This window comes from Bubalus bubalis, chromosome 12 (assembly GCF_019923935.1).
Source record: "Bubalus bubalis isolate 160015118507 breed Murrah chromosome 12, NDDB_SH_1, whole genome shotgun sequence".
NCBI classification, from domain to species: domain Eukaryota; kingdom Metazoa; phylum Chordata; class Mammalia; order Artiodactyla; family Bovidae; genus Bubalus; species Bubalus bubalis.
The window spans coordinates 95969729-95995201 of NC_059168.1; the positions used below are offsets into that span (position 1 = coordinate 95969729).

At 41.5% G+C, this 25473-nt stretch overlaps 1 protein-coding gene across 13 annotated transcripts in view; it reads right to left on the reverse strand.

Annotated features, from left to right (window-relative positions):
• MAPKAP1 (MAPK associated protein 1) overlaps nt 1–11874 on the reverse strand; it is a 232608-nt gene extending 220734 nt beyond the window's left edge. For 2 of the 13 annotated variants that reach the window (XM_006049253.4, XM_006049249.4), the window contains exon 1: nt 11557–11864. The gene's annotated coding sequence lies outside the window, so the exon portion shown is untranslated. The other 11 variants (XM_006049251.4, XM_006049254.4, XM_006049260.4 and 8 more) reach the window with 11 other exon arrangements.
• Nucleotides 11875–25473: the final 13599 nt, after the last annotated feature.

The following is a 25473-nucleotide window of genomic DNA, read 5'->3' on the forward strand; positions in this document are numbered from 1 at the left end:
GGAATTCTCTTCATTTTGAAATGAACAAAGGGAAGGGGACACAACAAGGATGACAACATTGCATGACAGATGACACAAAGGCTTGGAAAGGTTCTGTGTGCTCCCAATTCTACCAGACAGTAGCTGAGAAAACTGTGCAAGTCGCAATACCTCTGGACCTCAGTAAGACATTATCCCATATCTCACAAAGCTACTGTCACAATGCAAAGCCCAACTGTAACACTCAAATACTAGTATTCTCTCCAATTCACCAAAAAAGATAACTAATGGCTAGTACTGTATATTTTGGGGTCATATTGGATAATAAGGCTCACGGACCTCTTCTCTATTTGATGCTTGCATGCTAAGTCAATTCAGTCATGTCGGACTCTGCGACACCGTGGACCGTAGCCCGCCAGGCTCCTTCTGTCCGTGGGATTTCTCAGGCAAGGATACTGGAGTGGGTGCCACTTCCTTCTCCAGGGGATCTTCCTGACCCAGGGATGGAACCCACATCTCCTACGTTGGCAGGTGAGTTCTTCACCACTGAGCCACCAGGGAAGCCCAATAACTTCCCAAACTCTTTAATGTAACTGAACTTGCTGCCTCTGCTGCCCCATCTTCCATTTATCACCTCTGTTCTTTCTACTCTAGCCATACTCAACTGTCAGCATTCTTCCAGCTTTTGAACAGTTTTTTCTCTCCTTTCACCTGCCTTAAATATCACTTTCTCCTCCACCCTTCAGATCTCAATTTCGACAGCACCTGCCTATTCCAGGAAGGTCTGGCCTTATTAAGTCCAGCATTGTACACTCCCTACTCACCTTCCCTTCTTTACTCTAACACAAGTTGTACTTCTCAAACTATGCTGGGCTTCCATTACTGGACTAAAATTCCCACCAAGCACTGGGTCTGTGCCTGTAGTCTTCATTGCTCGATTCCCAGACTTATGACTAGTGCCTAATACATATTTGGCAAATGCTGACTGAATAAATGAATGACTACAATTAAGCAAAAAGCTTAACTAACTAAATGGAAGATTTCACATATATTTTCTTCATATAACAATATCTTTCAATTTTTTTTTATTTTGAAGAAAATTACAGATACAATCAAATGCAATTTTTCATAATCACTATGGGGGAAAAGGGCTTAAGCACACACACATTTTCTACAACTTAAACAGCTAATACCAAACACAGTCAAAAGGAGAAAAACTACCACCTCCTCAGTGGGAACAGTGCTCCTAAGTTTTGTTTTAGGGCTTAAATCTCCTTAACTGGAAAGAGTGATAAAGGTACATGTAATGCAAATTGCAAACATTACAGTCAAATCCTGCACTGGAGTAAAAACAAGTGGATACTTTTTTAACCAGCCCTCTTCTACCCTCCTCGCAAAAAGAATGTCCACACACTTCACAGAAACACAGCCTACTCCAAATAGCTGACCAAGTGAAGGTTACTATGAAATACTTCGAATTCCATAAGCACTCAGGACTGCACAGACTAAGGGAAGAGAATGTTCCAAGCACAGACTAATGATCAGAGGGTACAAACGAAATAAACCTGCATGGTGACTATCTAAGGCAGTCTGAAGATTGAATATGTTTGTTCTGAAGTCATCAACTTGGAGAAGGAAATGGCCACCCACTCCATTATTCTTGCCTGGAGAATTCCATGGACAGAGGAGCCTAGCTGGCTACAGTCCCCAGGGTCGCAAAGAGTCAGACACGACTGAGCAACTAACACTACTACATCAACTAAGCTTCAGCTTCTGAAATACACTAAAAATACTTAACATGTTTTATATCTCAAGTATAAATGACAGAGATTTGTCATTAAAGATAACTACTTTCCTTTGCCTAGTTTAGGATACATAAATCTCTATCACATTTCACACTCTTTATATTTTGGACTTCTTACCAACTACTTCAGTTCTTCTCATGTGTTTGTTCCCTGTGCTAATGAGAACACGTTATACTAACTCGGAATTTTTATTATCATTTTGGGGATGTGACCACCCTTTTAATTCTGTTCATATTTTAACTCAGCAACTTTAATCCAGCAATCAAAGCTTCATTAGCTTGTAAACAAACTGTTTCTCAGGTAAACTGAATTGCCCCACATCAGGATCTTAAGCAAATAAATAAGTACAAAAAAGGCAGAGATTATAAATTAGGGTAGACAAATCTGTATCTAGCCCCACGCCAGTAAAGAGCATTCTATCAATATAGTGAAATGCTAATCTCCTAATTAACAACCTAATTAGGTAATTATGGCTTTGCAGAGGGATGCCGAAATGAAATATGACAACATGGTCACCTCTTTATATGGCACCTGTGGGCCTTTTCAGCTGTCATTGCAGAGAGTGCAATATCAATCTGAACAGATGACAAAGTGCTGTCATTTTTCATTCTGATAATATACAGAATGCTTTGGACAGAAGCAGTTTACAAAAAGAAACATCTTGCCTAGTATTTTCCCAATTTAAATATGCTAAAATACTTTGTTAAATTTTCTGCATGCTTTTGTACATTATATTTAGGAGAATTACCATGCATATTAAAAAAAAACAACTAGACATCATGCTTAACTGTACATGCTGAAATTATCGCAATTTCAATTATGAAGTATATAATCAGAAAAGAATAAAAGGCACAATTCTTCATGACATTTTAATATTCATACATCTTGAATACTATTATCAGAAAAATTAAAATTCAAACAAACTTTGATCTTTAATTTTTTCTTACAAAATTTTTAAAAGTGAAATAGAAATTCATACTTATAATTTTCCATACCAAAAATGCACTTCCCAAGATACAAATATTCAACTCACAAAAAAAGTTCTATATGCCAACAACCAGCCTTATGGAGACAGGCATGTACCCTCTAGGAAAGACAGCTGCCACATGGCTGCTCGCTGTCCCACTGGCCACTGAAGAGGTGAGGGGAGCACTGGGTCACGGGTACTACCAACACAAATGTGATTCTTCTTTCAGGATAGTTTAGGGGAGAAGAGGAGGCTAGCCTGGGAACTTGAATATCCTTTATGTCAAAATATAGAAACCCAGGGACTTCCCTGGCAGCCCAGTGGTTAAGATTCTGTGCTTCCACTGCAGAGGGCAAGGATTCCATCCTAGTCAGGGAACTAAGATCTTGCATGAAGCAGTGTGGTACAGCCAAAAAAAAAAAAAAAAAGATGAAACCATATATTAATCATTAAACAACTGATGTTCAAACTAACTTCTTGAAAATACAATCCATTTATAACTTCACATCACCTGCATTAGGGAAAACTTTCAAAATGATGTGCAAAAGTACTTGTATTTCTCAATTACAAGTTAAACTAAAAGGATTTTTTGTTGAAAAACAATTTATGCTTATGAGAGAATATTCTGGAAAACTGAAAAAGCATAAAGACCTATAATCTCACCACCTGTTTCTTCTCTTTATATATTTGATATTGAGATCATACTTTACATAGTTTTATATCCTTTCTTCACTTCATATTATATGAGCATATTAATATGTCACTAAAATTCTTCTAAAACATCTAAAATGCTTGTACAGTATTTTCAATCATGCTTTTTCCAAAATTTCTCTTATCTCTTTTTTGAATACTACAGTTGTTTCTAATTTTTGCTATTATAAATACTTCCACAGTGAACATCTTTGAACATGAACACTTTTCTACATTTCTGATTATTTCTTTAACAAAGATTCTTAGTAATGGGATTACAAACTCAAAAGGCATATATGACTTTAAACGCTTGTGATAACACTGCCAAAGCATTTGCCAGAAAAGTTTTACCAATTTTTATTCCCACTGGTAATATGAGTGATCATCTCACTACCAACCTCTGCCAGCAATGAGTATTATTAGAGTTCTGCTAAATCTTTAAACTTCAAATCTTAAGAGTATACTTGTAACCAAACACTCCCACAATATAATCAACAATTTTCTACAGGCAGCAGGTTTAAACTGACTTGATGATCCTCCCAAAACAAGGGCCATTTCCAATATTCAAATCTAGAGCAGCATGGAAGAGTGACAAAAGCACTGTGGTATTTACAGTTAAAAAAAAAAACACACCACCAAAGGTTCAAAGCACAGCTTTGCCATTATCAGTAGCTCTCTACCTTGAATCACTTTACTTCTCTAAGCTTCAGTTTCAGCATTTGTAAAATGGGGGCAGGGAATACATAATATACTCCTAGCTCTAACAACTTCAAAAGGCAGTCATGGGCACACTAAAAGGTAATATAAACAACTGGAGGTGTTTATTGTGATTTAACAGATCAATTCATTTAATAGCCTAAAAATAGCATACTGAGACCCTTTTCTCAACAGTGCTTGGTTCACAGGCGCGCTAATTCACAAAGCACAACTAGAAATTAACAAGACTAATTTCATGATCCAGACAAGAAAATAAGTCTCATTCCTTTACAACCACTCCATAAAATCATTTCTTGTTACATTGTACTAACCTGAATGGCTTGTGCCCCTGAATGCTAGTACCTGCTGCTGCTGCCGCTAAGTTGCTTCAGTCTTGTCCGACTCTGTGCGACCCCGTAGACGGTAGCCCACCAGGCTCCGCCATCCTTGGGATTCTCCAGGCAAGAACACTGGAGTGGGTTGCCATTTCCTTCTCCAATGCATAAAAGTGAAAAGTGAAAGTGAAGTTGCTCAGTTGTGTCTGACTCTTCGCAACCCCATGGACTGCAGCTCACCAGGCTCCTCTGTCCATGGGATTTTCCAGGCAAGAGTACTGGAGTGGGTTGGCATTGCCTTCTCCTATGCTGGTACCTACATCCCTCCAAAAGTATCATGGTAGAGGTACTTACTCCTCATATGCAACCTCCCACGTACCATATGAGAGTGGCAGTACTGTCTGGGTCACAGAGCTAATAACCGAAAGAGCCAATATTCATATCCAGGTGAGTGTGACTCCAAAGCCCCAGCTCACTCTGCTTCAAGTTTCAAGGCTGCATCTCAGTTCCTCTTTGTTAGCCTCCAGTATGTCAGCAACTAAAGCACAGATTAAAAAGTTATTTGTTTTAAAAAGAAAACCATTCCTTCAAACCATTTTCTACCAATTTCTCTGCTGAAACAGTACTTATTTATAATACAGTACCTTAAAATGAGTCCACAGGGAACTAAAAATGTGATTTTTTTTTTAAAGTTTTACACATTTGGTCCATTTTGACAGCATCAATAATAAAAGCATATTCATAAAAGTATACTCAAGTATAGGATATGACTATAACACTGCATATATTTAGAGGTAAGTGTGACATAATATTCAATTTCTTTTAGAAGCGATTACCATAATTTAATTCCACTAGTTATTCTAATACCTTTTTGCTATTTCCAGAATTTAAGTTTTGTTGTTGAAGTGGCTGCTCCCATTTTTCTCACTTTCAATTACTTAAAACTGTTTTATTCTTTGGGTCCAAATTTTGTGCTTCCTATATTAAATCTATTTCCTCAATATACCTTGGCTGCTGCCAACTAGAGTTAATAAATTTTGAATGACTGCTCAGAATTTTTTTTCATTTTTATATTCTATGTTATTTCCTTATATGATAGACTATCAATGAAAACAAGTATCTAGAAGACAAATATTTCTTCAATTTTCACTTTGTGGAAGCTGGGTATTAAAATAAAAATAAATTAAACTTTTGAGCTGGGAGCTCCCTGACCATATTTCTCTCACTAGGCTGGGTGTCTCTCTGCCTCCTTCCAATTTTGTGTATATAGAGTCAACAAAGCACTCTATGCATGTGGGGAGCGCCTGGCCTGTCAAGGTCCTTTCCCAGAAGTAATGAACAAAGAACAGAGGGAAAAGCTCAACAGTGGCTCCCTACCTGCCATCAAGAGAGAAGCAGCATTTTAGATTTGAACTGTTCTCCACTGGGGTCTGCCAGTAATCAGTTGTGCAGCTTTAAGCATGTCAATTAGAATCAGAAAGCTTAGCATCCTGAAAAGACCTCACCAAGACTTCAATTGAGCTCCCTCATTATTATCCAGATGAGAAAAAAGATACAAGGATTTTTGACTTGACCAAAATCAAAAGGCTGTAACTGGCGTACCAGCGTTCAGAATTCAAGTCCCTCTCAGTCAAGTGCACTTCCTACTAAACTGTAAATCACTGGGCACCAATTTCTTCATCTCCAGAGGTTATGATACCCACCCTGCCTTGTTCACTTCATGTACTATGGAGAGGACCAAAAGGGACGGGAGACCTGATAGCATTTAAAGTGCTAAGGGCACAAAAGTACTACAAGATCATCATCTCATCCAAACCCCATCCCTGATTTAGCCTGATTATACAATAAAAGCACTCACCCTGCCACTTTCCCAGATATCAGTATGACTGCAATACAACACCCCCTCACTCCAGCAATTTACCAGTAGATTTCTGATCAATGATCACAATTGTGTTGGACCTCCTGCTTTGAACAGTGGGTACCAAAATGTCAGTGAGCAGGCAGGTCAGGATTCACAGTCAGGCAGCCTAAGACTGTACACAGCCCACAAATGTGTTTTGATCTACATGGTATTTTTTTAATGGAAATTTTTTAAAACTAAATACATTAAAATTCAGACTTCCAGCAGCCCTCTTGAAAACAACTGGAAGATCTAGGGACACTGGGCTCACTTCCTCACACAGTGACAAGCGACTGGAGCTGAGTAGTGACTGCTGCTTTTAGACTGGTCACGTGCCCTCCAGTTCACAAGGTCTGTCCTACTCTTTCTGTTACGTCATGGGCATCTGATTTGGAGACTCCTGAGGCAGAGTTCAAAAGAGAACTAGGACTTCCCTGGTGGACCAGTAGTTGAGAATCTGCCTGCCAATGCAGGAAACACGGGTTTGATCCCTGGTCAGGGAGATTCCACATACCGCAGAGCTACTAGGCCCGTATGCCACAACTACTGAGTCCAAGTACTCTGGAGCCCATGTTCTGGAGAAGCCACCACAATGAGAAGTCTGAGCATCACAAGTAGAGAGTAGACCCTCTCATGAAACTGAAGAAAGTCTGTGCAGCAACAAACACTCAGCTCAGCCAAAAATAAATAACAAATAAAAATTTGGAAAAAAAAAAAAAGAGAACTAAATTAACAAATCCACAAAATCATGAAGATTGAAGAAAATAAGATACACAAAAACATCTAACAATGACTATAAGCACTCAGTTATTTTAAATTTAACACAAGCTGAAATGTGCTATCTTTGAGGTCAAAACTTCTGAAAAACTTCAAACTCACAGAAAATACAAGGTCAAGTTAAAACTCAACATTCAAAAAACTAAGATCATGGCATCTAGTCCCATCACTTCATGGCAAATAGATGGGGAAAAAATGGGAACAGTGACAGACTTCTATTTTCTTGGGCTCTAAAATCACTGTGAATAGTGACTGCAACCATAAAATTAAAAGGCACGTGCTCCTTAGAAGGAAAGTTATGACAAACCTAGATAGCGTATTAAAAAGTAGAGACGTCATTTTGCTGACAAGGGTTCATATAGTCAAAGCTATGATTTTTCCAGAAGTCAAGTGCGGATGTGAGAAGGGACCATAAAGAAGGCTGAGTGCCAAAGAACTGATGTTTTTGAACTGTGGTGCTGGAGAAGACTCTTGTGAGTCCCTTGAACTGCAAGAAGATCAAATCAGTCAATCCTAAAAGAAATCATCTCTGAATATTTATTGGAAGGACTGATGCAGAAGTTCCAATACTTTGGCCACCTGATGCAAAGAGCTGACTCATTGGAAAAGACCCTGAAGCTGGGAAAGATTGAGCGCAGGAGGAGAAGGGGGTGACAGAGGATGACATGGTTGGATGGCATCATTAACTCAATGGACATGAGTTTGAGCAAACTCCAGAAGATAGTAAAGGACAGAAAAGCCTGATGTGCTGCCATTCATGGGGTTGCAAAGAGTCGGACACAACTGAGTGACTGCAACAATCTGAGTAACAGATTTACAGCTAATTCTCTCAGATGAAGCACATACAATCCACTGAACTGCGACAGTTTCTAAAGTCTTCAGTTATGAGTCAACAAGCAAAATAGACACCCCACTTAAATATATATACCAAACATGACAGATAAGGTAATGAGCTCCTTGAGTTGTAGCAATCATGTTCGTTCCCCATTATTCCTACTGCCCAGTGCAGTGACAAGCACACTGAAGCTAGGGCTCAAGGGCTGACTCTTCTTTGAAGCCATCCACGTCATAAAGAAGAAAGAATATGACATAGTTCTAAAAAGGAGAGTTACCAAAGTCTAGCAGATAATCCCCTCTACTCTCACCTCCATCAACTCCATAAACTAAAGGAATTCATTTAACCTCTCTGTGCTCTAGTTTCCTCATCTGTAACATCAAAATACTTATAATACATCCTGTAGAGGAATAAATGAGTTAATGCATTTAACATAATGCTGGTACACAGTAAGTGCTCCCAGGCTACCATCACCAGTGCTTCCTCCTCTGTGCTCCACAGTACCTTGTGGGGACTGCTATCTTAGTATCTACAATGCTTTACTACAATTCACCTGCGCGCGCGCACGACACACACACACACACACACACACACACACACACACACACCTCCCCCATGGGAAAGGAAACACCCTCAGGGTGGGGACCTGGTTATATTCCTTTTTGCGTCTCTGGGTCTAACATTTTCCCTGGCACTGCTGAATAAATCATAGATATTCAAGGTATTTATTAACAAGAAAGGTTATGAGCAGAAACTGGAACTGACCTCTCTTGCTTGACATACAAGCCCTGACTCTGACCCTGTACTGGCCCTCCAACTTTACTGCCCAGTATTCCCCAGTGGCTCAGACAGTCAAGAATCCACCTGCTAATGCAGGAGATCCATGTTCGATCCCTGGGTTGGGAAGATGCCCTGGAGAAGGGAATGGCAACCCACTCCAGTATTCTTGCCTGGAGAATTCCATGGACAGAGAAGCCTGGTGGACTACAGTCCATGGGGTCACAGAGAGTCATACACAACTGAGGGACTAACACACACACACATCCCCAAAGAAGCAACGGCTTGCTTTATTCAGGCTGGTCTACTCACTACTCTAAAACCATGCCTCAAGCACTGCACCTTTACATCTTAACAGCTACCATCTTAGGGAACCTTGCCACATCCAGGCACTTTATCCATATCAGCTCACATTACTCTGTGAAGTCTGATCAGTCTCTATCCCAAACTATACTTGAAAGAAATAACGCTAAGAATTAAGAAACTTGCCAAAGGTCACGTAGCTATTAAGAGGAGGGACCAAGACTTGAAGTCAGAGTCCATGGCTATTCTCTACAGAATGTCTGGTCCACTGATATTCAAAGCTGAGCTGACCCACATACTACTATCTTGCCTTGGAAGATTACGGTCTTCTCTACATTTAAAGAACTATCCGCACCATTCATTTTGACACATATTTTCTTCTCTGAATAGTTGCTTCAATATGTATTTGCATACAGAGAGCTATGGTTTGAGAAAAGAAAAAACACATAAAAGGCACAGATATAGGCATAAGACACACATGGGTTTGGATCCTGGTTCCGTCTCATACCAGGTGTGTAATTTATCCTGAGCCTTCCTAATCAGTGAATTGAAGTTAAAATAATTAAAAAAGAGAAACCTAACATAATTTCTCCAATATAATAAATAATAAAGCTCAGTTTACCCCACACTGTGAAGCCTTATCAGGTCATCGCACATGCCTCAAAAGTGGATGACCTCTTCCCCTCCTGTACCACCACTGAATCACCAAAAGAACTCCAACCCAGTGTACATACCACTCTGTCAGAATTATCTCCTTATCTTTTTCACTAAATTGAGCAGGCAAGAACAGAGTCTTGTTAATCCCTATACTGTCTAGCATGGTACCTGGCATATGTTGTTGTTTTTCAGTCGCCCAGTTGTGTCTGACTCTTTGCGACCCTATGAACTGCAGCACGCCAGGCCTCTCAGTCCCTCACGATCACCCATAGTTTGCCCAAGTTCATGTCCACTGCATCAGTGATGCCATCCAAGCCATCTCATCCTCCTCTGACATCCTCTTCTCCTTCTGCCCTCAATCTTTCCCAGCATTAGGGACTTATGCAATGAGTCAGCTGTTCACATCAGATGACCTCGAATATATCCATACTCAATAATGTTTGCTAAGGAAATCAACTGGGTTGGCCCAAAAGTTCGTCCAGGTTTTTCTGGAAGATGGTACGAAAACCCAAACAAACTTTGTGGCCAAGCCCATAGAATAATGAGCATTTAAAGGATTCTGGAAAAGAAACTGTTTCTAGCTGAGGTTGTCCTAAACTGGTTAAGGCAAGGCCAATTTCAGGTGGGCCCTGGGTAACACCAATAGATGGAAATAGAAAAGGAGAAATCTAGGCAGAAAGAAAGTGCTAACAACAAAGGAAAGGACAAAGTCCATTCCCGGTCCTACTTATCTAGAGTAAAGAATCAGGGTAAGAGGCCTTTTGAAGCTTAGCTGGAAAGTTAGCCAGGAGCCAGATCAGAAACCAGACCAGGAATCTGAGTACCCTCCAGCATCACGGTAGATCAAAGTAAGTATGAGCATAAATCTGAATGGGAAAGGAGCCACCAGCAAGTCTCACAGGCCCCAACAAGCCTACAAGTGTGTAAATTGAACAAGATGAAAACAAGTATCGACCCTTCACCAACAACCCTTCCAGCATTTACTGAGCATCTTGTGTGAATTCACAGAATATGAAGAATAGAACATGGTACCTTCTTTCCCTGCTGCTTTAACTTAGGAATCCACCCCTTCTGCTTGTCAAAACAGAGTAAGAATGTTGACTTTACTTTAACTGATGTGTGTAAACACCTGTCTCCATTTGACTGTTCACACCTGGGGAACTTTTGGACTTTGCTGCTTTTGGTTTACAACAACATGATGCTTTTGCACAGTGCCAAGGATTGTGATAGGCTTCAAAAATCATTTCATTCAGAATGAAAATTGTGCCAATCTCTGAGTCAACTTTTGGGTCTCCGGTTAAAGTAATGCTTCTGTTTAAACTACAGTGATATTTTCTTTTCCAGCCTTCAACAGATCTAGAAGACTCTATGCCACTCCCATAAACAAAAGGCTGAATCAAAGTTCCAGCAGCACTCTGCCTATAAAAAAAACAGTTCTGCAAGGCTGTTTTACTCCTTCGGGGCAATGGAGATAAGGGGCGTTAGACAGGGAATGCACAAGCAATGCTTTTAAAAACCTGATTTTCATGTTATGAAGATTAAGACACCAAGTAGAACCAGAAACTGTCAGTCAACAGTACCCTCCCCAAACCCCAATACTACCGAGTTCACTAGCTTCTCCTCCCCCAAATCACACGCCCAAGCTGTCAGATTCATAACAGCCTTCAGTTCTGGAAAGGGCCAGGAAACGGATGCTCACTGGATACTGGGGCAAGGGCCAGACAGGCTGTCCGCCGGGTGGCGGCGAGCGCGGAGGAGTGAGGAGGGAAGCCAGGCTCCTTCGGTGGGCTGGCGGGGGTGTGAGCGATGGAGCTAGCGGCTGGGGCAACCTTTACCTGAAGCTGCTGCCACACTACGGGCCGGGATGGCCCTGGGACACGTTCCTGGGGGGAGGGCCCGGCTCCCCCGCGCCCCCCGGTCCCTGCCCCAGCTCCGCACTCTCGGAATCCTCAAGGACTGGCGCTTCTCCCGGCCGGCTCAGCAGCCGCTTTCCGGGCTCGCCCTCATACCCCCGCCGCTCACTGCCGCTGGCCGGCCGAGCAGCAGCCCTGTTGCCCCGAGCCGCGCCACGACCCGGAACCGCACCCCGCGCACCGGAAGTCCCCGACCGGGAAGCAGCCGTTGGCTGGGGACGTAGTGCGCAAGCCCCAGAGCCGAGAGCGGGCTGGGAAGCCCTCCCGGGAGGCGGGGCCGGACGGGACGCTGTGCGCACGCGCACCACTTCCCCGCCCCCAGGCAAGGCCTGGGTCAGAGATTAGCTGGCAAACTGGCAAAACGTGGAGACTTATAGGGTTGCGTTGTTTAGAGATCCATGTCAGCCTTCTCCGTCGAATCTCCTCCTCTTTCCCCACGTCCACGGAGAAAAGCCCTCAGTTCTTCCAGAAATGAGCGATGAGGAGCTTAGTCTCTTGAATCAGGAAGAGCTGGTTCAAATGCCCGCTCTAACCTGCTGTGTATCCTAGGACAAAACACTCCCTTCTCTGACCCATCCATCGAGTAGTTACAAATTTAGAGTACTGCTGTGAGAATCGAGTGGGATGATGCTCTAAAAACACTCAGCACAGTACCCGACACTTAATAAACTTAGTAAATGTTAGTCATTATTCTTATTTTCTGTAAAATGAAGGTAATTATCATCCCAGGAATTCAGGGAGTTCCATGAGATGTGTGGACCCGCCCCAAACAGGAACTCACTATTCCCCGTCTTTCTGTCTTCAGGGAATCAGTGGGGCGCTACTACTAAGGGGAAAGCAGTGCAATGATATGATACGTCTCCTATCTGAGAGATGGTCTGGAAAGTCTCCCTTAAAATGCACCTTAGCAAAAGAAAGAAAAAAACAAGTCTGAATTTCACCTCATCGGGGACCTTAGCAGGCATGCATGCATGCTCAGTAATGTCAGACTGTGATTCCAAGGACTGCAGCCCGATAGGCTCCTCTGTCCATAGGATTTTCCAGGCAAGGGTACTGTGCTGCTGCTGCTGCTAAGTCACTTCAGTCGTGTCCAACTCTGTGTGACCCCATAGAAGGCAGCCCACCAGACTCCCCCATCCCTGGGATTCTCCAGGCAAGAACACTGGAGTGGGTTGCCATTTCCTTCTCCAATGCATGAAAGTGAAAAGTGAAAGGGAAGTAGCTCAGTCTCTGTCCATGGGATTTTCCAGGCAAGGGTACTGTATTGGGTTGCTAATTCCTCCTCCAGGGGATCTTCCCAATCCAGAGATCCAACATGCTTCTCCTGCACTGGCAGGCAGATTCTTTACTACTCCCACCTGTTGCTGCTGCTATGTCACTTCAGTCGTGTCCGACTCTTTGTGACCCCATAGACGGCAGCCCACCAGGCTCCCCAGTCCCTGGGATTCTTCAGGTAAGAATACTGGAGTGGGTTGCCATTTCCTTGTCCAATGCATGAAAGTGAAAAGTGAAAGTGAAGTCGTGTGCGACTCTTAGTGAACCCATGGACTGCAGCCTACTAGGCTCCTCAGTCCATGGGATTTTCCAGGCGAGAGTACTGGAGTGGGTTGCCAGTGCCTTCTCCCAAAAAGTGAGCAGTTGGGTTAATTCCAGGAAGACCTTTGGCCAGACAGGTGTGATGGGTTCAAGGAGTTTAAGATCTTAGCTTTTAAGAATGCTTAAAACGAAAGGCACAGAACTATAGAGGACAGTATGGAGGTTTCTGAAAAAACTAAAAATAGACCTGCCATATGATCCTGCAATCCCACTCCTGAGCATATATCTGGAGAAAAACATGATCTGAAAGGATACATACACCCCTGCATTCATTGCAGCACTATTTACAGTAGCCAAGACATGGAAGCAACTTAAATGTCCATCAACAGAGGAATGGATAAAGAAGATGTGGTACAAATATACAATGGAATATTACTCAGTCATTAAAAAGAATGAAATGCCATTTGCAGTAACATGGATGGACCTAGAGATTGTCATACTGAGTGACGTAAGTCGGACAGAGAAGGAGAAATATCAGATGACATCCCTTATATGTGGAATCTAAAAAAAAAATGATGCAAATGAACTTACAAAACAGACTCATAGACTTAGGAAGGAATCTATAGACTGGAGGGAAGGATGGGGCAGGAAGGAATAGATAGTTTGGGATGGACAAGTACACACTGCTAACAAGGCCCTACTGTATAGCACATGGAACTCTGCTCAATGTCATGTGGAAGCCTGGATGGGAGGGAATTTTGGGGGAGAATGGATACATGTGTATGTATGGCTGAATCCCTTTACTGTTTACCTGAAACTATCACAATATTGTTAATTGGCTATAACCCAATAGAAAGTTAAAAGTTTAAATTTTTTTAAAAAGTCACAGAATGGATGCTCAAGAGGTACATAAGAGAATTCTGGAAAGGCTCGTGTCACTGGCCTGAAGGTCTCAGAACAGGAGTAATAGCAATCACTGATGGTTCCAGGCAGAAAGATGGAGGCTATCCTAAGAGATGGATGTCCTGAATAACTTCAGATGAAGAGCTATCTGAGAATGGGTTCCTGGCTCAAGTGCAATGGAGGAAAAAGTTGCTGAAGATCAGACAGTCAAGGAACCAAGATGCCATGAGACTTCAAAAGACCTCAGGATGAGGGATGGACATAGGGTGAAAAGGAAACCAGGGTGTTTCCCAAGCCATTCTACAACTGAGGAAGGTAGTTAGATGAGGAGGAGGGCCAACTACATGGATTCGCCTTCAAGGAGTGGGAATTGTATCAGTGAGTGGAAGTGGCTTTAAAATGCAGCGCTTACATTGACCTATCTCTTGATCTAAAACCAATACAATATTGTAATTAGCCTCTAATTAAAATAAATAAATTTAATTAAAAAAATTAAAAAATAAAATGTACAAAAAAAAAAAGTGCATAGGAGTAGGACCGTGACAACTGACACACAAATTTTATTCTTAAAACATACTGATGGTGCTGGGCCAGGGGTTGGTTGGGACTTCAGTAGACCTGAGGGCACAGGGACCAATATCTCAGCATACCTGTAACAATCAGGTTTTCCAAACTTCAGCTCCAGCTTGGAAAGGAGGCCTTGGGAAGGGACGAAGGTTCCTTTTCTTCTGGTCCTCAGGACTAGAATAGGGGCAGTGAACAGAGGTTTGAAGTCACTTACTAGCTGTGTGACCTTCAATAAGTGATTTGCTTTCTGTGTATCTATTTGCTCATCTAGGTTTATTGTGAGCATCCATTGAGCTAATGCAAAGAGCATGCTTAGAACAGTGCCTGGTACACAGGGAGTGTTCTGTAAACACCTGTTCCTATTGCCCGAGGCACTGAGATGGGCAGCAAGAATCAGGAACTTTTATACATTTGCTTTCCTCAAACACAATTGCTGGAGCAATTCCTGCTCAACCTCAATCGCTTTGTCTCTCTCCACTCAGTGAACTCCTACTCTCTCTTTCTCTCCCAACCTTTTTTGTAAGTGGCTTAAAACAACAACCATTTTTATAAATCTGATTTTTTTAAATGAAGGATGATTGTTTTATAGAATTTTGAACAACCATTTATTATTTCTCAAGATACTGTGGCTTGGTGGGTGGTTCTTCTGCCAGTCTCCCTGGCTCCCTCATGTATTTTCAGTCAGATGGCAGTTAGAATTGTTGGAAGATCACAGATGGCAAGAAGTGCTGGTCAGGGACCTTAGTTTTCTCCTTGTGGCTGCTCTAGTGGCTATTTTCAGTTCAGTTCAGTTTAGTTGCTCAGTTCTGTCCGACTCTTTGCAATCCCATGGACTGCAGCACGCCAGGCCTCCCTGTCCATTACCAACTCCCGGAGTCAACCCAAACTCATGTCCATTGAGTTGGTGATGCCATCCAGCCATCTCATCCTCTGTCGTCCCCTTCTCCTCCTGCCCTCAATCTTTCCCAGCATCAGGGTCTTTTCAAATGAGTCAGCTCTTCGCATCAGGTAGCCAAAGTATTCGAGTATCAACTTCAGCATCATTCCTTCCAATGAATATTCTGGACTGATCTCCTTTAGGATGGGCTGGTTGGATCTCCGTGCAGTCCAAGGGACTCTCAAGAATCTTCTCCAACACCACAGTTCAAAAGCATCAATTCTTCAGCACTCAGGTTTCTTTAAAATCCAACTCTCATATCCATACATGACTACTGGAAAAACCATCGCCTTGACTAGACGGACCTTTGTTGGCAAAGTATGTCTGTGCTTTTTAATATGCTTTCATTGCTTCAGTCACCATCTGCAGTGATTTGGAGCACCAGAAAAATAAAGTCAGCCACTGTTGCCACTGTTTCCCCATCTATTTGCCATGAAGTGATGGGGCCAGATACTATGATCTTCGTTTTCTGAATGTTGAGCTTTAAGCCAACTTTTTCACTCTCCTCTTTCACTTTCATCAAGAGGTTTTTTAGTTCCTCTTCACTTTCTGCTGTAAGTGTGGTGTCACCTGCATATCTGAGGTTATTGATATTTGTCCCGGCAATCTTGATTCCAGCTTGTGCTTCCTCCAGCCCAGTGTTTCTCATGATGTACTCTGCATATAAGTTAAATAAGCAGGGTGACAATATACAGCCTTGACATACTCCTTTTCCTATTTGGAACCAGTCTGTTGTTCCATGTCCAGTTCTAACTGTTGCTTCCTGACCTGCATTCAGATTTCTCAAGAGGCAGGTCAAGTAGTCTGGTATTCCCATCTCTTTCAGAACTTTCCAGTTTGTTGTGATCCACACAGTCAAAGGCTTTGGCATAGTCAATAAGGCAGAAGTAGATGTTTTTCTGAAACTCTCTTGCTTTTTTCACGATCCATCGGATGTTGGCAATTTGATCTCTGGTTCCTCTGCCTTTTCTAAAACCAGCTTGAACATCTGGAATTTCACGGTTCACGTATTGCTGAAGCCTGGCTTGGAGAATTTTGAGCATTACTTTACTAGCATGTGAGATGAGTGCAATTGTGCAGTAGTTTGAACATTCTTTGGCATTGCCTTTCTTTGGGATTGGAATGAAAACTGACCTTTTCCAGTCCTGTGGCCACTGCTGAATTTTCCAAATTTGCTGGCATATTGAGTGCAGCACTTTCACAGCATCATCTTTCAGGATTTGAAGTAGTTCAACTGGAATTCCATCACCTCCACTAGCTTTGTTCTTAGTGATGCTTCCTAAGGCATGCTTGACTTCACATTCCAGGATGTCTGGCTCTAGGTGAATGATCACACCATTGTGATCATCTGGGTTGTGAAGATCTTTTTTGTACTTGCCACCTCTTATTAAGATCTTCTGCTTCTGTTAGGTCCATACCATTTCTGTCCTTTATTGAGCCCATCTTTGCATGAAATGTTCCCTTGGTATCTCTAATTTTCTTGAAGAGATCTCTAGTCTTTCCCATTCTATTGTTTTCCTCTATTTCTTTGCACTGATCACTGAGGAAGGCTTTCTTATCTCTCCTCGCTATTCTTTGGAACTCTGCATTCAGATGGGTATATCTTTCCTTTTCTCCTTTGCTTTTCGCTTCTCTTTTTTCACAGCTATTTGTAAGGCCTCCTCAGACAGCCATTTTGCTGTTTTGAATTTCTTTTTCTTGAGCATGGTCTTAATCTCTGTCTCCTGTACAATGCCACAAACCTCCATCCATACATAGTTCATCAGGCACTCTGTCTATCAGATCTAGTCCCTTAAATCTATTTCTCACTTCTACTGTATAATCATAAGGGATTTGATTTATGTCATACCTGAATGGTCTCGTGGTTTTCCCTACTTTCTTCAATTTAAGTCTGAATTTGGCAATAAGGAGCTTATGATTTGAGCCACAGTCAGCTCCCAGTGTTGTTTTTGCTGAGTGTATAGAGCTTCTCCCTCTTTGGCTGCAAAGAATGTAATCAATCTGATTTCGGTGTTGACCACCTGGTGATGTCCATGTGTAGAGTCTTCTCTTGTGTTGTTGGAAGAGGGTGTTTGCTATGACCAGTGTGTTCTCTTGACAAAACTCTCTTAGCTTTTGCCCTGCTTCAATCTGTACTCCAAGGCCAAATTCGCCTGTTACTCCAGGTGTTTCTTGACTTCCTACTTTTGCATTCCAGTCCCCTATAATGAAAAGGACATCTTTTTGGGGTGTTAGTTCTAAAAGGTCTTGTAGGTCTTCATAGAACCATTCAACTTCAGCTTCTTCAGCATTACTGGTCCAGGCATAAACTTGGATTACTGTGATATTGAATGGTTTGCCTTAGAAACAAACAGAGATCATTCTCTTGTTTTTGAGATTGCATCCAAGTACTGCATTTTGAACTCTTTTTGACTCTGATGGCTACTCCATTTCTTCTAAGGGATTCCTGCCCACAGTAGTAGATGTAATGGTCATCTGAGTTAAATTCACCCATTCCAGTCCATTTTAGTTCGCTGATTCCTAGAATGTCAATGTTCACTCTTGCCATCTCCTGTTTGACCACTTCCAATTTGCCTTGATTCATGGACCTGACATTCCAGGTTCCTATGCAGTATTGCTCTTTACAGCATTGGACCTTGCTTTTATCACCAGTCACATCCACAACTGGGTATTGTTTTTGCTTTGGCTCCGTCCATTCATTCTTTCTGGAGTTACTTCTCCACTGATCTCCAGTAGCATATTGGGCACCTACTGACCTGGGGAGTTCATCTTTCAGTGTCCTATCTTTTTGCCTTTTCATACTGTTCATGGGCTGTTTTGGGTTTCTATATGACAGAGTGGTGGGATTCTTAAAGGATAAATCCCAATGTGCTTTTGTGAAAATGTTTTTATTAAATGTATGTGTGCTATTTTAACAATTCTAACCATTAAGCGTGTGTGTGTGTGTGTGTGTGTGTGTGTGTGTGTGTGTGTGTGTTTGGCCATACCAGTAGACTTACAGGATCTTAGTTTCCCAACCAGGGATCAAACCCAGGCCCTGACAGTGAAAACATTGAATCCTTGCTACTGGACAGCAAGAAAATTCCCAAGTATATTCTATTCATTCTTTTTTTTAAATGGTATCTTTTAAAAACATTTATTTATTTATTTGCCTATGCTGGGTCTTTGTTGCTGCGTGCAGGCTTTCTCTAGTCATGGCGAGTAAGGACTACTCTCTAATCGCAGTGTGTGGGCTTTTCATTGCAGGGGCTTCTCTTGTGAAACATGGCCTCTAGTGTGCTCAGGCTTCAGTAGTTGTGATGTATGGGCTTAGTTGCCCTGAGACCTGTGGAATCTTCCTGGACTAGGGATCGAACCTGTGTCCCCTGCATTGACAGGTGGATTCTTAACCACTCACCACTAGGGAAATCTCTCTATTCATTCTTGAAAACCAAGAATGAAAATCAAATTCACATACTGCTTCTCCTACTCTAGAAATTTTCTAAGAATACTTCTTGCTCACAGGTCACATGAAAAGCTTCATTTTCTGTGTTCAAGATTTATCACATTTTCTGTTATTCTTTCCATACACAACTGTCTCCCTGACAGGCCATAAGCAAAGGAACATGTTGCTCTCTCTCTCTAATATGTTTAAAGCTTAAAACACCATAAACACTTAGTAAAATGCATGTTAAATGAAAAGGTACTCAAAACACACACAGGAAGCAACTGGAAATCTTTTGTTGTTAAGCAGAATTTGTGTGTGGAAAATACGACTTTGCCAAATCTATGACAACAAGCTGAGATTGAACATGATAAGCTGAAAGGAACCCTCTTTCAAGCCCTGCCAGTGCCGTGGGCAAAGGCAGGCACCTTCTAGTTTCTTTGCAAATGTGTGTTCTTCATATTGTGTATGTGTGACTATGCTTCCCTTCTATTTTCCCAATTTTAGTTTCCTCTCCTTTTGAAATATATTTTTTCCTCCCATAGGGAAAACAGGCATTTTTACTGTTATGTTACAAAGTACTTTCAGGACAACAGTAAATTAGGTGTCAAAAATCCATTCAAACTATTTGAAAGAAGCCTCCAAGAAATTGACGATTTCAGAACAATATAGTGTTTTTTCAAATTAAAATAACATTTCAGTGTGAAGAATTTTTTTAAAGCAAATATATTGCTCATAATAAGGTGAATTGGGTGGGTGGAAGAGAAGCACAAAATTAACCAACCAGAAAATCTTAAACATTACACTCGGCAGATACTATTTAAGCATAGATCTGTTCTGGGTGCTTGCAGAGAGTCCCTGAGCTTTGTTCTATTGTCTTTTTGTGCTGAATATTATTTCTGGTGTCCTTTTTTAGATACTTGGAGTGAAAATGAAACATCTGGCTGGTACTATTTAGTATCTCCCTGGGTACATTTATAGATAAATGTAGTCCCTCCCCAAATCCAGGCTCTATAGCCAGTTTCTACTAGTATATTTTCTTGCTTTAAAGGTTAGCTAGTGCTGTGAGTTCCAACTTCTAAATTAATGATGTTAACAGGACTTAGGATGTAAAAAAACAGACTCGTATGTTTTGTCGAATGCAACTTCTAAGAATGCATAATTAACAGTGTCTCCATTAATATACAGTATGTTCAACACTGAGACACCACTATCATAAATAAAGGTAGACATGGATAAATTTATAATTAAAAATGCATTAGAAATTACAAGCATAATTTATTTACTAATGTGCACTGGGATAAATTTTATGTGTAATATTTTAAAACAGGGCATTAATAAATAATAGTGAACATAAAATGTTTTTGCAGCTGAAAATATTTCAATAAACATTAGTAAGTTAAATGTGCTGCAGGAGTTATAATTGCTATGAAGTAAAGTTCATAGAATACAATCAATGTAGAAATCTGTTTCTTGAGTGTATTCAAAATATCAGAAACAAATAACTTTTTTTCTTTGAAAGCTGACAAGTAGGGTATTCACAGCAGTGCCTGCAAATGTTTTAAGAATAAAAGTTTAGGACATCCAAATAGTAGATAATTGATCATTTGATTAAAACAACCAAGATCCTTCTGATCAAAAACATTTACAGATTAGTGCATTCAATCTTATCCATTTGTTTGTTTGACCCATACTATTTTGGAGCAGTTTCTCCCGCTTGAGAACTCCATAGGTTTTTTTTTCAACCTTTCATTTAAAAATTGACCTTTAGCTTGTGCTGAGTTTTGATCTATTAAGGGAAACAATTCCTAAGGTGCCAGGCACTGTTCTAAGGACTCATGCATTTTCCATACGCCTAGCTCTTAACTACTTCACTCTGCTGACTCTGTTATCTTAATCTTATATTTATTTCACTTTCTGAATGTTCACATTGGGTGTTTTCAATGAGATTGTAAGCCCCACAACACCCAGCAGTATTTGCTTGTTTGATGCCTCTGGAAAGAGAGATTATGTTTACGGGCAGAGTGTTGTTTGTAGTGGGGGGAGTTGTTTATTTGTTTTATTTTTTTCCATATATAGGACCTTAGTAGATGAACTGCAATGAATGGCATCCCTCATTGGTTGAGGCTTGTTCTGTGCCTGACGCTGATATACCTAATGGCTTATCAAGTCATTGCTGATGTTGTTTAGTCGCTAAGTCATGTCCAGCTCTTTTGCAACCCCATGGACTGTAGCCCACCAGGCTCCCCTGTTCATGGGATTTTCCCAGGCAAGAATACTGGAGGGGGTTGCTATTTCCTTCTTCAGGGGATCTTTCCAACCCCGGGGATTGAACCCGAGTCTCCTGTATTGAAGGCAGATTACTGCTGAGCCACCAGGGAAGCCCAATAAAGCCATTAGACCTAATCTAATGTAATCCTCACAACACTCCAATAAATAGATATTGTTCTTATCCCCTTTTAACAAATGAGGAAACTGAACCTCAAAGAGGTGAAGTCACTGTCTCAAGATCTTATAACGAGTAACTGGCTTACTTGGAGGCCCCAGGATCTACACTTGCCCTAATAGTAATCAGCAACCCCTGTTCCTAAAATAACCATGTCCTTTCTCTAAATCATGTCGCTGTCTGGCATCTCACAATTCTTTCAGCTGGCTTGTCCCCCCACTGATATCTAATCTAAGTCCCTCCTGCTCCCATTTAAGATAATTCCCTCATGTCCTGTCCTTAGTAGACAAGAACTGATGTTTAAAACACATGAGCAACATCCCTTTAGACATTTGAAGTTGGCTATTAAATTCTCCTTAACCTTCTTTTCTCTGTGATATGGTATTAGTAACCCCAATTCCTTTAGCCTTTTCTCACAGGGAATCTTTCTAAAGCGTTTCACACCCTAAGCCACATTCCTAGAGAGTGTTTTCAGATTTTCCATATCTCAATTCATTATTATCACTTTCAAAGAGCATTTATTAAGCACCCACGCATACATGTGACCTCTGCTGGAATTTACACAAGATAGGAAAGCAAAAAGAAGCTATCTGGATGCCATTACTCTAAGATGTGTGAGTCTCCAGATAGTGTTCTTTAAAATTCTTCCTGTGGGGACTTCTCTGGTAGTCCAGTGGTTAAAACTTCATGCTTCCAATGCAGGGGTGTGGGTTCCATCCCTGGCCAGGCAACTAGGATCTCACATAGTGCAGAGCCAATAAATAAATCCTTCCTGTGACTCTATCATCTTCCCACCTGACTCACCTCCTGATGATTTACTAAGCTAGAAGTAACCTGATATAGTTCAGTCATCATAGCATCCCTGACTACTGGCAAAGTAAGAACAAAATGTGTGGGTACTAAGTCACTTCAGTTGTGTCCGAATCTTTGTGACCCCGTGGACTGTAGCCCACCAGGCTCCTCTTTCCATGGGATTTCCCAGGCAAGGATATTGGAGTGGGTAGCCATTTCCAAGGGATCTTCCTGACCCAGGGAATCTTCCTGACCCAGGGATCGAACCTGTTTCTTCTACATTGGCAGTCAAGTTCTTTACCACTGAGCCACCAGGAAAGCCTGAGCAAATGCTAGCTCAGAAGTAAAAACAAAACGAAACCAAAATTAGGTAGCCTGAAAACTGAAATCAGCCTCCACAGACTGCTAAGGGCTTTTCTGCTTTGAAAAATCAGAATGATGTGGCAACACTGGGTCCACAGCCTACTTGTCAACAATCAGGTGAGTAGTGGCTGCCCTCCTCCTGGTGATGCAGGCCAGGCGTCAGCCACCATCCATCAAGACCCTCTTACTGTAGATTCCTCTGCTCATTTGCAAGACCTGCCTGGTCGGATGGCACTTAAACCTGAGCCCCTAACCTGGCTTTAGGAAACAGCCTAAGAACTAATTTCTACTATACACTGCAGGGGTATTGATGATGAGGGGGAATGGTCCAGGGGGAAGTCTCAGAACCTGCTTCACCTGGGAGAACATGTTCTATTCACACACTGAAGAGACTACAATTTCCAGCAAAATCTGGAGATTATACTGGAGAAAGAGGTTCTAGGAAATAAAGGGGTGGGGCTGTAAATTATGCATCTTTCTATTGCCCAGTTCTTTGCTAAAATCTCAGCACAAAAAATGTTGCTTTAAATGAAATGCGAATGTGAAAGCATTAGTTGTTCAGTCATGTCCGACTCTTTGCGACCCAGTGGACTGTAGCCTGCCAGGCTCCTCTGTCCATGGAATTCTCCAGGCAAGAATACTGGACTGGGTTGCCATGCCCTTCGCCCAGGGATCTTCCCGACCCAGGGATCAAACCCAGGTCTCCTGCATTGCAGGCAGATTCTTTACCGTCTGAGCCACCAGGGCAATTCCCTGGTGGTTCAGTGGTTACGACTCTGCTTTCATTACCAAGGACCTGGGTTCAGTCCTTGGTCCCGTGGGGTGCAGCAAATAAAAAAAGGTGGGGAATAAACTAATCCTAGCTTCTGCTCAGCTCTGTGATCCTGGTAAAGAGTCACATTGCTTCTCTCAGCCTCAGTTTCCTCATTCACAGAATGAAAGTGATGGCATTTACTTGGCAGGATCTCATGATGCTATTCTGTGAAATCTAAAATGTTTTATATATGTAAGCTGTAAAAGATGAAAAATTTGCCTCTCAAAGATATTTAGATTTTAATGTTGTTTTCCCAATACACTAAAAAATAAATTTTGAAATATGCATTTGTCTTTCAGACTCAGTGACAGAGATTTTGAATTAAATAATTTTCATTTTAATAAAAATGTCTGTAGACATCTTTATTTTACCTGGAGAAATAAATATGCTTGCCCTAAGAGTATAGATGGGGAAACAGTGGAGTGTCAGACTTTATTTTTTGGGGCTCCAAAATCACCACAGATGGTGATTGCAGCCATGAAATTAAAAGACGCTTACTCCTTGGAAGGAAAGTTATGACCAACCTAGATAGCATATTGAAAAGCAGAGACATTACTTTGCCAACAAAGGTCCATCTAGTCAAGGCAATGGTTTTTCCAGTGGTCGTGTATGGATGTGAAAGTTGGACTGTGAAGAAAGCTGAGCATATAAGAATTGATGCTTTTGAACTGTGGTGTTGGAGAAGATTCTTGAGAGTCCCTTGGACTGCAAGGAGATCCAATCAGTCCATTCTAAAGGAGATCAGTTCTGGGTGTTCATTGGAAGGACTGATGCTAAAGCTGAAACTTTTAATACTTTGGCCACCTCATGTGAAGAGTTGACTCATTGGAAAAGACCCTGATGCTGGGAGGGATTGGGGGCAGGAAGAGAAGGGGACGACAGAGGATGAGATGGCTGGGTGGCATCACCAACTCGATGGACATGAGTTTGGGTGAACTCCGGGAGTTGATGATGGACAGGGAGGCCTGGCGTGCTGCAATTCATGGGGTCGCAAAGAGTCAGACGACTGAGCGACTGAACTGAACTGAACTGAACTGAAGAGTATACCTAGTGCCGAGAACTTGGTTTTCTTATGTCATTCCCCGCAAAAAGGAAACTAGGGCTCCTTGGAGAAATGGCTGACTCTAGAACTGGGGAAGGAAACATACAAGATGAACCTGAAATATCTTATAGTGCCAGAAAGTAAGAAAATAGTTGGGGGAAAAAAAACCTACATGGATGGAGGTACATCAAAGGGACACAGGAACAACATGGATTTACAGTATATTGCATAGGAAACTATATTCAATATCTTGTAATAAACTATAATGGAATAGATTTTCTTGAGAAATATATATATATATATATATATATATATATATATAACTGAATCACTTTGTTGTATACCTAAAACTAACATGATATTGCAAATCAACTATACTTCAATAGCACTTAGTCGCTCAGTCCTTATCTGACTCTTTCTGACCCCATGGACTGTAGCTTGCCAGGTTCCTCTGACCATGGGATTTTCCAGACAAGAATACTGGAGTGGGATGCCATGCCCTCCTCCAGGGGATCTTCCCAACTCAGAGATTGAACCCAGGTCTCCCACATTGCAGGTGGATTCTTTACCTTCTGACCTACTAGGTATACTACTAGTAGCTTTAGGTATACTAGGTATAGTACTAGTTATTTTTTAAATAAAAATTTAAAAAGTATTCATTAAAAAGAAAAAAAAGGACACGGGAACCAGTGGCCAAACCTGAAGATTTTCAGCGGTAACATAAAGTAGTATTGGATTATCACTCAGAGTATAAAATAAATATCCACTACCTCAGCCAGGTGATCAAGGATAATGTCAACAGTAATAAGTGGGACTTTCCTGATGGTCCAGGGGTTAAGTATCTGCACTTCCACTGCAGGAGGCATGGGTTCAATCCCTGGTAGCATAGCTAAGATCCCACATGCCATGCAACTCGGTCAAAAAAGAAAGAAAATAAAAAACAGTAACAAGTCACATTGCTAGTATGTACTCTTGCTAGGATGTGATGAAAATGACAATTTACCTCTGTGGTCTT